At 46.6% G+C, this 11,112-nt stretch overlaps 1 protein-coding gene across 3 annotated transcripts in view; it reads left to right on the top strand.

Moving 5' to 3' along the window:
- Positions 1-10,638: 10,638 nt before the first annotated feature.
- Positions 10,639-11,112, top strand: part of LOC126869290 (chondroitin sulfate proteoglycan 4) — a 33,604-nt gene continuing 33,130 nt past the window's right edge. The window contains exon 1 of one of the 3 annotated variants that reach the window (XM_050625639.1): positions 10,639-10,874. The gene's annotated coding sequence lies outside the window, so the exon portion shown is untranslated. Of the gene's footprint in view, positions 11,045-11,112 lie in introns of all 3 variants that reach the window. The other 2 variants (XM_050625640.1, XM_050625638.1) reach the window with 2 other exon arrangements.

The raw sequence follows: 11,112 nt of genomic DNA, 5'->3' as shown, positions 1-11,112 counted from the left end.
GTATCATTCTGCCGGCTTCGTGTAATTATTATACTAGCCACCGCGTCGAGATTCATCGGGCAAGTGCCATAGAAGTAATGACATTTGTTCACCGGCACTTTAGTCGCGAAGCCGGCATACGCGTAGCGAGTTTATTCCTCGTTGCCGATTCAAAAGTTTCACGCTTTTTTCTCTTTGTTTAAAGGGGCGGGGGATGGCGATGTCTCCTTTTGTGTGAGCGTTGACCACGGATCGGTCGGCTTTAGCATTTCGCTAGGTCTATCCTCCGATATCGACCACCGAGGAAACGGACTCTCGTCAAGTTCGTCAGCTGGTGACGAGCGGAAACTCGGCTATCGCGAAATTCTTTCTCACGAGATCGCAACGAATCCTCGCTGTGTCCCGTGACAAGAATAGTCGACTCTCGCGATCGTTTAATCTACTGTCGATCGGAGATAATGGCAATTACCGGAACACAGGTAGGAAAATAGAAAAACGAGGAAAAGTCGGTGATCCAATTACGGAACGCATCGGAGACAAGTTCTCCGGGCTTGTCGTCGATGAGAGGGAACTCGTGTACAGGGTGTACACGGAATGTGTACAAAGGACCAGCTGGTATCCACAGATTAGATATATACGCTACACTACCCTCGAAAGTTTCGACGTCTCTCCGGTCGAAAGGTGGAACCACCCCCATTATCGAACGTCCTGCTACGAACAGCAGTGTCGCCGCCGATTTATCCCCACGCTGCACGCGGCCTCCGAGGAGTTTCGAAACGCCTCTTCCAGCGACCAATTTCAAAGAATATTCACCGGAGGGTTCGTCGTTTGCATCGTGCGTCGACTACGTCGCGAGTACAGTCTCGCGCTTTGTTTCTTATTCCCCGAGTCCAGGACGATCGGTCATCCTTGATTACGTAATGCAGCGTCCTAGAAAAGCCGGGAGACCGTCGTGCGACCGATAACAAACGCTGACCCAAATACGTTCCCGCCAAACTACCGTAAATCGTGCTGCCACGATCTAAGGTAGCAGCCAACTTCGTTCTACCCATCCCGCTAGCTCTTCTTAACATTTTTCACCGATTCGTTCTTCCTTTTTTGTCTTCCTATCGTACCCCTTCCGTTCCCTTTCTAACTCTGTCTCGGTGTTGCTGTCTCTGCCGCGCTCTTTCCATCTGCCTAGCGTTTTCCTCTCTTCGGTCGAAACGAAACGATCCCTTTTGTTGCCGCAGGAAGAAAGGAAGGAAGAGAAGGGAAAAAAGAAGGAGATCGTATTGGCCTTGCGCGGCTGTACGCGCGATTAGTCGAATTTTTCAGTTCCAGATACAGGCTTGCAGGCACACAGCGCTGGCTCCGTTCCGAGTTTTTAGCGGCGTGTACACGATTCTGTGTGCACTCGCGTCCAGCACAGACACGCTCGTGCCTGCACACGTGTAACGCAGAGAAGATGCGTTCGTGTGCAAACGAGGAGGAGTAGTGTGCGAGTGACGTGGCGCGGGCGCATCGACTTGGACGAGCTGAGCGCACGCGCCTCCAAATCGTCGCACGGAACATCCTCTCTTTCGTGGTCACACACGTCTCTCTGGTCACTGGCTGTACCGTTGGTCTGCACGAGCCACGAACTCGATCGCACCCTTAGCCAAACCAGCTTGAAAGAATGCCAGTTGAATCGTCGCCTATGTCCACGCGTATGCAACACGTTACCTGTCCGCGAATAACATCGTACGCGAAGCTCAGCTGAACCGCGACGAGACCGATAATTTCAAACGTTCCGGTTTATAATTCCCGGGCAATTAGTTGCATTTGCTTTGATTGCGAGTCGACTGTAAATTTATCTTTTCATCTTTTTCATCGCAAATTGCGTAAATATTTCGAACGAATTACGTTTTTGTAGTACGATGAAATATCTATTTTACGTGAATATCTCTAAACGAGAAAAACGGATTATCGACACTGATTGTGAGTCGATGTGCCTGTCCGCGTGCACACACTCGCACGCGCCAGTTTTACGTGGGCGTAAAATTGGCCCAGAGGCACGCATGCGTCCGTGCTGCACCATAAACGTTTCTCCATTCGATTTTTGTCGAACAGCTTCCAGTTTTTGATTACAGACGGAACAAATGCGAATAAGAGGCATGCTCGCGTTGTCTGATTACTCGCGGAAAGTAGATTACTCGCATATTTCGTTTCCCTAAACGCAGAGGATGCCTCGAATCGTGTTCGTTGTGCCGCAAACGACGATCGTGAATCAACACAACATGATTTATGAAAAAGCTAAATATCTGCGATAAGCGGTTATATCCGCGTAATTTTCCCTTTGTCCGTCGATCGTTATCGTGTGCTAATGGAGTTCTATTTGCGGCAAAGACGTCGTGAAACACGCTCGACCATTCGACATCTATCTTTCTCTTAACGCATGCGACCTAGTCGTGAGATAATCTTCTCGTATTTTGCACGATAACACGTAGACGCATTTTGGTTTTACGTGTTGCGAGTTGCGGTGCATCGTAAATGTTATCTGGTAATTGATCTTTTCCTCCTTTAAGAATAGTCGTAATACGCAGAACTACCGATATAAGATGCACTTTTGGCTCTGTTGAAGACACGGACGTACCAAACCTGCCACGTTACGGGACTCGGTGTTCCGTTTCGTACTTAATCACGGAGCCAGTAATTGACTATGGTTTGTAGAATGAAACATATAACGCAAATACAACTTTAGAATATCGTAGTATTATCCGAATAGCGTAGTAACGATCTACTTTGAAATCGCGAGGAGTTAACAACGACACTTTCATTTGTATCTCTGAATACTTTAACGTAATAAAGAACGTAACAAGTTACCGTTATTAATAACATAATTGATATATGGGACTTTGCGTCTGGCGTTCTGAAATACCGGCCTCGAGAAAAATCAAAGTGTCTCCTTCCTACGCCCTCTGCGATTTGCAACCCGCGAATATAAAACCGATATCATCGAACGATATCACCGAGACTAAGGACAGGATAGACGTAACCGATATGACATTAAATCATCGTCGACGTTCGTTGTACCTCGTCGGTGTATGTATGCATGCACGTACGTATATCCTACAGAGTATCGATTGTGTTTGGAAAGGACGAAACGAATACCGAGCTTTCCATCGAACGGTAACTACGCAGCTGAGAATGAAGCGAGTTATCAGTCGACGTTGAATGTGAACGATACCACAGACGATACCGTTGTCTCGGGACATTCGGTGTAGATACAGCGGATTTGCCAGCGGTCGTAAACGTGAAAATTGACGATGGCAAAGTGAAATACTCGTATGAATGTAAACCGACGTAAACAAACGACAGTTTCGAATGTTCGTTTTCGTAACGACGAGACAGAGACGATCTACGAATTACTTTACACGAAAGGCAACGTCTGAAAAATCAATAGATGGTAGTACTCGTTGACTGTCGAAGAGAGATGCTCGATCGGTGGTGCCACCTTCGGTGTTCGTGTTTTCGATTAATTTACATGATATTCGTAGAAACAGAACTCTATTAAAAAAAAAAAAAAAAAATAGATATTACATGATAATTATAGGAACGTGACGGTAGCCGGAAAAATTTCTTTTAATTACGAATTATTAGAAATTACGTTGAATTGTGCCGAATGCAACGTTAAATAACAAAACTGGCAGGCAGGATTTATTTGAACGATCCGAGAAAATATACAAAGGAGCGGAGAATGGAGTACGGAGTAACGAACTCGACGGACCCGACAAAACTCGCCAACGAGCGGCGGTTTATTAAGTTCGTCTTAATAAACCGCAATGGAGGTACACATAATTACGAAACTCTGGTTTCAGAACTAGCAGACTTCCCGTTAATTACCTGGTATTCGCAGACGTAACAGAAAACAGAATTTGTCGAGCTCGCGCGACAGCTTCTGCGACGGAAGAAGATGGCGAAGATACGGAGGAAATGAAAGCGATGATAAAGATTTACGCTGCATTTTAGGGGAATTAAGGGGGCATAAGAGAAAGAGAAGACGAGGAACGGGTAAACCGAAATAAAGTTCGAACTGCTGCGAAGCTGATCCTCGGTTGCGGCGAGAAAACAGGAGAAGCAGGAGGGAGGAAGGGAGGAAGGGCGGATGGGAGAAAGCAGAGGCGTTTAAAAAGGGAGAAGATTGGTAGAAGGGAGCCAGGGAATTATGTGTATTCTCGGAATGATTCATAAATAGTTTATTTTCGTACCGGGTACCGGAGAATCGTTAGTTACGAGGCGAGGTTACCGTCTCCATGTGGCGCCGTACGTTTCTTCGTGTGCGCCATATGCGTGCAACGCGACCAGGAACTGCACCAACGCGGATCAATCCGATATCCAATATTATGCACCGTATTTTTTTCCGAAATCCCTCTGCATAAATATAGATATAGAGGAGAAAATAAAATATAAGCGAGCAGAGGCGTTGAACCGCGAGCAACGTTCGTTCACCGTTGATACTTTTAAAAGTATATATAGGGGGATGCACATGGGGAGGTATAGTAAGTTTCGCTGTTTGAAAGATCAAGATCGGCGGCTGCTTACCAGCTCTACCTTCCACAGGGAAGAACTTGGAAATTTCTCTAGAATTTGTTATCCTTTTAAAGCAGCGAAATGGAAATGAAACGACGAAAGCTGAACGGATACGCGTTCAACTTACGTTGTTGTTGACAAACAACCAAACGAATAATCGATACATGGTTAAACAAATCGTCGAGGATGAATGGTTGTCGAACAAGGCGCAAAGAGAGTAAAAAATAAAGCCGAAAGCCAGATTAACGCTACAAAACAGCGGCCAAGTAATAAATTTCGTTCATCGGCTGCGGAACAGACGATATCTTCCGTAATTCCACGCACATATTAAACGAACGGTTATATCGATAATCGTATTAGCGATATATTATGGTCTCGTTAACGACCGCTCTCAAGCGGATCGGATAATATTAACTGTTCTTCTTGCATTCCGGTTTGTCGATCGATTAATCATCCGGTTCGATTCTTCTCGAATCGCGATTAATTAATTACTTTGCATCGTCTGATCCGCGGTACGCGCATAGGCATTTGCGATCGGTGGAAAAATGCGAAACACTTGTTGCCTGCGAGTTCGAGGAGAGAAGTGGAATTTTTTGACGAATTTTCAAAGGGAAAACTGCTTGCTCGCTTCCTTTCGTCGGCCGTTTCCTCGAAAATCGAATAAGCAACATTTTTACAGAGTGGCAGGCAGTCGAAGAATTTCAGCTGGCGCGTGGATCAACGCGCGGCCAAAGAAACTGGAACGAGTGTAATTTGCATATTTTCCGAATGCACAAACAACTCGGTCAGGTGACACGTAGCGAAATTTTATATTTCAGCCGCGATAAAGGGCGAAGAAAGGTAAGAGAGGTTTTGGTAGTAGGGACGCGGACAATTTTCAGCTTCGTCGAAATTCCATGACGTTAAAATATTTAGAAGGCAACGTAAGTTTTCTAATTATACCAAAGAAGGTTTACTCTTTCGTTAGTATAACCGGCCAGGGGACAGATTTACGCATACGAGAGGAGAATTTCCTCCTATTTTTTCCGTTGGTTTCGCGCGTGTACTCGCCGCCTGTAGTATTTTCCGGGCTACAATTATGCGCAATTTATGACGGTCAACAACGAAATAGTTTCAGAAAACGTTGCTCAAGGTCTTGAAATTACGACTGTACTAGCTTTAGTAAAATAGCGGCGGTAAACGGGTGGCCGAAGGGACGAAGGGGGTAGAAAGGAGCAAAAGAGATACGGAAAGAAAAGAACGAGGGTTCCGGTAGTGTACGAGCATTGTTCAATTTTACAAACTCGTGCCGCTGTTAACGAATCAAATAAAATAAAAAGCAGAAAAGGTGAAAGCAACACGGCCGTAGTTTTTCGATAAAACAAAGGCACAAGTAGCCACTGACGAGAGAAAAATATTTTCAATTACGCGTTCTCTAATTATAACTAGTAAAAGCGACGATTGGAACGAAAGCAGTCGTTTCGAGCCAAGTATTCCTTCCGTGAATTTTTACCGATCGTAAGTTTTCTCTTTTCCCATCCTCGTCGAAGAAAAATTGAACACGGGACTTGATTAATGGCATATAAACGATAAAAAGAGAAAAGAGAAAAAAAACTTATCGTCTATTTCTCTCTGTCGGGGGCATCCTTTTTTCCCTTTGTCACGTTCTAAACAAATTAAGCGCGTTACGATAATCGATACGAAGCAGATCCGTTGTCTTAAACGCTAGTTACTCGTAACCCGTCACATCGTATCTTATAATATCGTATCGTATCGTATCGTATCGTATCGTATCGTATCGTATCGTAACGTATCGTATCATTGTCGTTGCATCGACGACGTGTCACGTAATACTGCAAACGCAGGTGTACGCGATACTCGTACTTCCGTATGCGGTTACGACTGTTCAAAACTAACGTACGAATCTACGCGTGAGGCAACAGTTTACTACTCTGCTGCTAGCTCGCGGTTCAGTAACCAACATCCGTTCCCGTTTTCTAACATAGACGCTCTCCTCGTGATTCTATCAAAATTATTACCGAGAACTACTCGACAAATCTAGTCCTTGCTCTCCTCCTCTCGACTTCTTCGAAACTCGAAGCACAAAACAGGGAAAACAAACGCAGCCAGCTGTAATCTCGGAATTATAACTTCTTTGCGGCCTCGTGATATCGCGATATTAAGAACCGCATAAAGTTTCGATCACACGGTACCACTCGAACAGCCACTTCTGGCGTCGGCTTTTCCCTCTTCGCCTCCCACTCTTTTCTTTTCATCGCTCGAGACGCGCAATAAACCAGACAGTAATTGAATCGGTCACACAAGAAACCCCTGATGTCTAATTTTCTCAGCACAGCCAGCTAACTAAGGATCTCTCTTTCGTGAGAATACGCGTTTCAAAAGACGAACAAACGTCTAGCGACTTCGCCGCGTCTACGACAGACTGAACGCGAACGTACATCGAAATGGCTCGACCTTTGCTCGTTCGACCGGAAACTTTCCGAGGAAGCGCGTAAACATCAACGGAGAAAGAGAATGTTTCCTTTCGATATCAAACGAAGCAACGATGGTCGACGCAGTTAGACGAACAATTAGCAATCGACGAAACGGTGTGTGACGAATCGTGCACGCGTGCTCCCTTCCATCGTGCTCGAAATTTGTTTATCGACCCGTGCCTCCGCAAGGGTTCAACCCGCTCTCCATAGTTCGTGCGTCCGACCGGACTTCTCCAGACATTACTTTGTAACGCGCGGAGCCGAGGGTCGCGCTGCGAAACCGCGAAATATTTATAAACTCTTCCTTTCTTTGGACGTGAGGTCGACGTACAAACCGGTCGCAAGTGTCGGCGGTGCCGCACACGCGTACGTCCCACGCGGATATGTTTACGCCGGCATTAAAGTTGCCGAAAGACTCGGCCCGACGAACGGAGAATCGCATTAGCATCATCCTGGACCAAGTGTTTGCACTTGGAGACGTTGGAATCTTCGCGATCATTGCCGGTGCAACAAGAGAAAACCGAGCGACGAGACGAAAGAAAAAGTAGCGGGCGTTCAGCCCGAGCAAAAAACACAGCGAGACACTCTTCGACGACGTCCGCGCGCGCTCGACCGAGCGTATTACTTCAAAGGTGCGGAACGCGCTCGATAATTTCTTCGATTCGAATGCAAGAGACCGCTTTCGGGCAGATTGGTTTCGGGTGGAAATTGCAATGACGTTTAACAGCGAAAAACCGAACGTTGGCCGAGGGGTGGAAGTCAGGTTGGAATTCGCAAGCGGGTCGTCGCGTTAAACGCAACTAGAATCGTATAAAATAGATAAAACGGAGCAACGAAAGAACCGTTGCGCCATGAAATAAGAAGAGTTCCGACAAGCTCGGCGTGGCGCGACGCGGGCGCGCCGAAGTCGTATCGCATCGCGGAACGTATTCCGTGTTCGGTGCATCGGTTTGTATTGCCTTGTTCGAGACGATGCATCCCCCGGGGCGAGTCAATTTCAGAATGAGAGAACGAAAATATCTGTTCTTCCGTATAGCAAGAAACTAGGCGGAGAAGCTCGGTATATAAATCAACCCGTTATGTACTTCGCTGACAACATAAGGAGATCTGTTTGCGCGACGAAAGTTTCGCGAAGAAGACCAGTCGATACTTGCTCGCTGCGAGTCGCGAGAAAAGCAAAGAGTATCGACACGAGAAATCGGTAGACGCGTGACGAACGTCGCAAGCTATGCCTGCGGATGTGCAGATTTTCAGCCACGTGGCCGTATCACGTCCGAGTAGCATGTTATAGGCACGAACGTGGCTCGGTCATATTCGAAATTGCCAAATATTTGCAAATCGCTTTGTTTCATACGCGATGTGTTAATTACGGCTCGCTACAACTACCCCGGAACGCATTTAATAGCGCTCGTTAATTTTCCGAAAAACAAGCCGTCGTGCAACTATACTCGTACTTTCAATCTGCGTGTCGAGAGATGAATATTTGAAATGCCACGAACGATCCGGCGTATTGTCAATGTATTTGCTGCACGGCCGTGATTCATACGGAAATACGACGAAATTCCATCGATCGATGTACCAATAGATACGCAATAAATGCAGCTTCCAACGGCTTGCATTTTGAAAACATTTACGCTTTACGAGTTACGATTGCCATTCGACCGAATTTTTAACGAGGGCACACGTTCGCGAATGTTCCGTGTAATTTACCGATATCGTATTACAGGAGTATGTAACGATTCGTGAAACGCGTAGATGCTACGGAAGGAGACTAGCAAGGGGAGAGGGTACTAGCAACCTCTATTTTACGACAGAGCGATCTCGCAACTCGAAGAATTCGATTCGGCGGAATATGATCGCGAAGAGAAACGGATAAACGCATTTCGAGCAGTATAATAGGCTCGTTTGAACCCGCAGACGATTCGCTACAAACAATTTGCCTGAAATTGCCGTACGTGCGCGATTCGTGAAGATAAGCACTCGAGAGAACGGAAACGGCCCTCTTGAGAACGCGAACGAGCATCATCTCGGTAGCTCGCTCTGGTCTTACAAAAATTTCCCTCCGCGTTACTTCGTACACTCGTAAAGTCACGCCGAGTGCGAGTCTCGAAATTCGTGGCCTTCTTAGCCCTGGTAATCGTCGAATTATCTCGCGATCCAAAAGCGATGGCAATTTGATTTATTCCATGTCTTTTACGTCTTAGCCCCCCTTTCGCACCCTTAAATCGAGACTCTGCTATCGAATCAGAAAAATATCATTGGACAACTTTCGACAAGTACAGCTTCGCCGATTTCCGTCTTTCTCTCTTAGCCACTCTCTTTCCATTCGAACCGTGTCCGTTATCGTTAAATGCCCGCGGAGAGTACGATTAACCACCGCGTTGAGTACAAGAGAAAATAAAAAGGAACCACGATTGTTCCGTGGCGCGAGTCAAAGGGAATAGGTAAATGTAATTGGAAAAAACGTGGATGCACGTCGCCAAGTGAACGCAGATCGTCGTCGTCGCCTGTGTCCCTTTCTTTCCGACTCGCTCTTCGACTATTAATCTTCGGGCCGGAGGAGGAAAACGGCATAAATTTTGAAATAGTAGAAATTCATGGACGATCTTTTCAGAAAAAAGTACCGCCGGTATTCGGGTGTAACGCGGCTAAAAATTCCAGCTGCCTTTGAACCCGAGATAAACGCGTCTTTCTACAAAGAGAAATCCTAAAAGTTAGCAGCATCCCTATCTACCTCGTAGTTCGGCTTGCCACCGCCGCTACCTCCAACCCTCCTCCTACCACCATCGTCGCTATCTACTAGGAAAGTGGTAGACGGAGAAAGAGACGAGACAGGGAGATGAACGAGGGAAAGAAAAACGAACGAGGAAAAGAGAAGAACAGAGGGGAATGAAGAAATTGAGAGAAAACCAGGAAACAAGAGGAAGAACGGGAAAAGGAAGCAAAGAGAGAAACGTAACGACACAAGCAAGAAGAAAAAGATGAGAACGATGCGGGAAAATGAGACACGTAAGAAAATAAAGAGGGAAGGAGAAAAAGAACGAAAAAGAAGCGAAAAATTGGTGGAAGAGAGGCAAAGAGGGTAGAGGCGGAGCTCGACTCGATTCCAATATGCGATAAATCTCGCGTAGCTGCGAATTCCATTCTATAGAATTAATTTCAGGACTTACAAATTTCAAAGACTCGAGTAACCTCTTCATTTGGGAAAAAATACTTGGAATGTCGAAAGGTTGGCGCGAATCAACCAAACAGTAACGATTTTAAGGTAAATTCGACGTGCCTACGTTGCGGTATCTTTGTACGGTAACGTGCGAAAGATCTACCTTTCAGGTCTGCGATACTTTCCGAGCAGTACGGTCCTTTAACATTGCCAAATTCGTCAACGCATCTAAAATTCCTGGCGACGCTCTCAAAGTCGCGTTAATGCCGGATCTTCGTGTATCGTTAAGCAAATTGCTTAAAAATTCGCGACAGAAGGGATCGAATACCTATCGCTCGGGAGGAGGAAATGTCAAGCAGACGCGACTGAGAAGGTTGAGAAGGAAGAAGGGAGAAAGAGAGAGAAGGAAAGGAGAGCCGGGGTGCCGGAACGAGCGGGGCCGACCCTGCGCGCAGCCTCCCCAGTCCACCCCGAAGATTCAGTCGTCGTGCGGCAGAGGAGGACCGAGGAACGCCCGGTCGAAGCACGCTGCTCTTCTCTCGATTCGTCTCACTTGCAACCCTCTCTGTTCCTCCGTTGGTCGGTCGGACGCACGCTCGTTGCCTCCCTTCGGTCGGTACGGTGCGTGCTACGGCTGCGAGTGAAAACGAAGCTACGAGGACGCTTGCTGGCGTTTCGGTATATCCAACAAAACTGTCGCGACCAATACGGTAAAATCCCGACAACAACCGGAACATTCGGAAGAGAAACGATCGAAACATCGAAACTCCACGTCACCGCAATGTACGAAGCTCGATCCTCTGCGTGAATTCTACAATCGTACGAACATCGACGCCGGTCTGGGCTAGTCAACCTGTCTCCTCCGAATCTTTGCTTGCCTGTACCGTCTCTCTGTGTTCCTCTCTCTCTCTCTCTCTCTCTCTCTCTCTTTTTCTTTCTCTCTCTCTT

Source organism: Bombus huntii, chromosome 9, assembly GCF_024542735.1.
Source record: "Bombus huntii isolate Logan2020A chromosome 9, iyBomHunt1.1, whole genome shotgun sequence".
Lineage (NCBI taxonomy): Eukaryota > Metazoa > Arthropoda > Insecta > Hymenoptera > Apidae > Bombus > Bombus huntii.
Note: the sequence above shows the minus strand (reverse complement) of the source record. Positions and strands in the feature narration are given on the sequence as shown.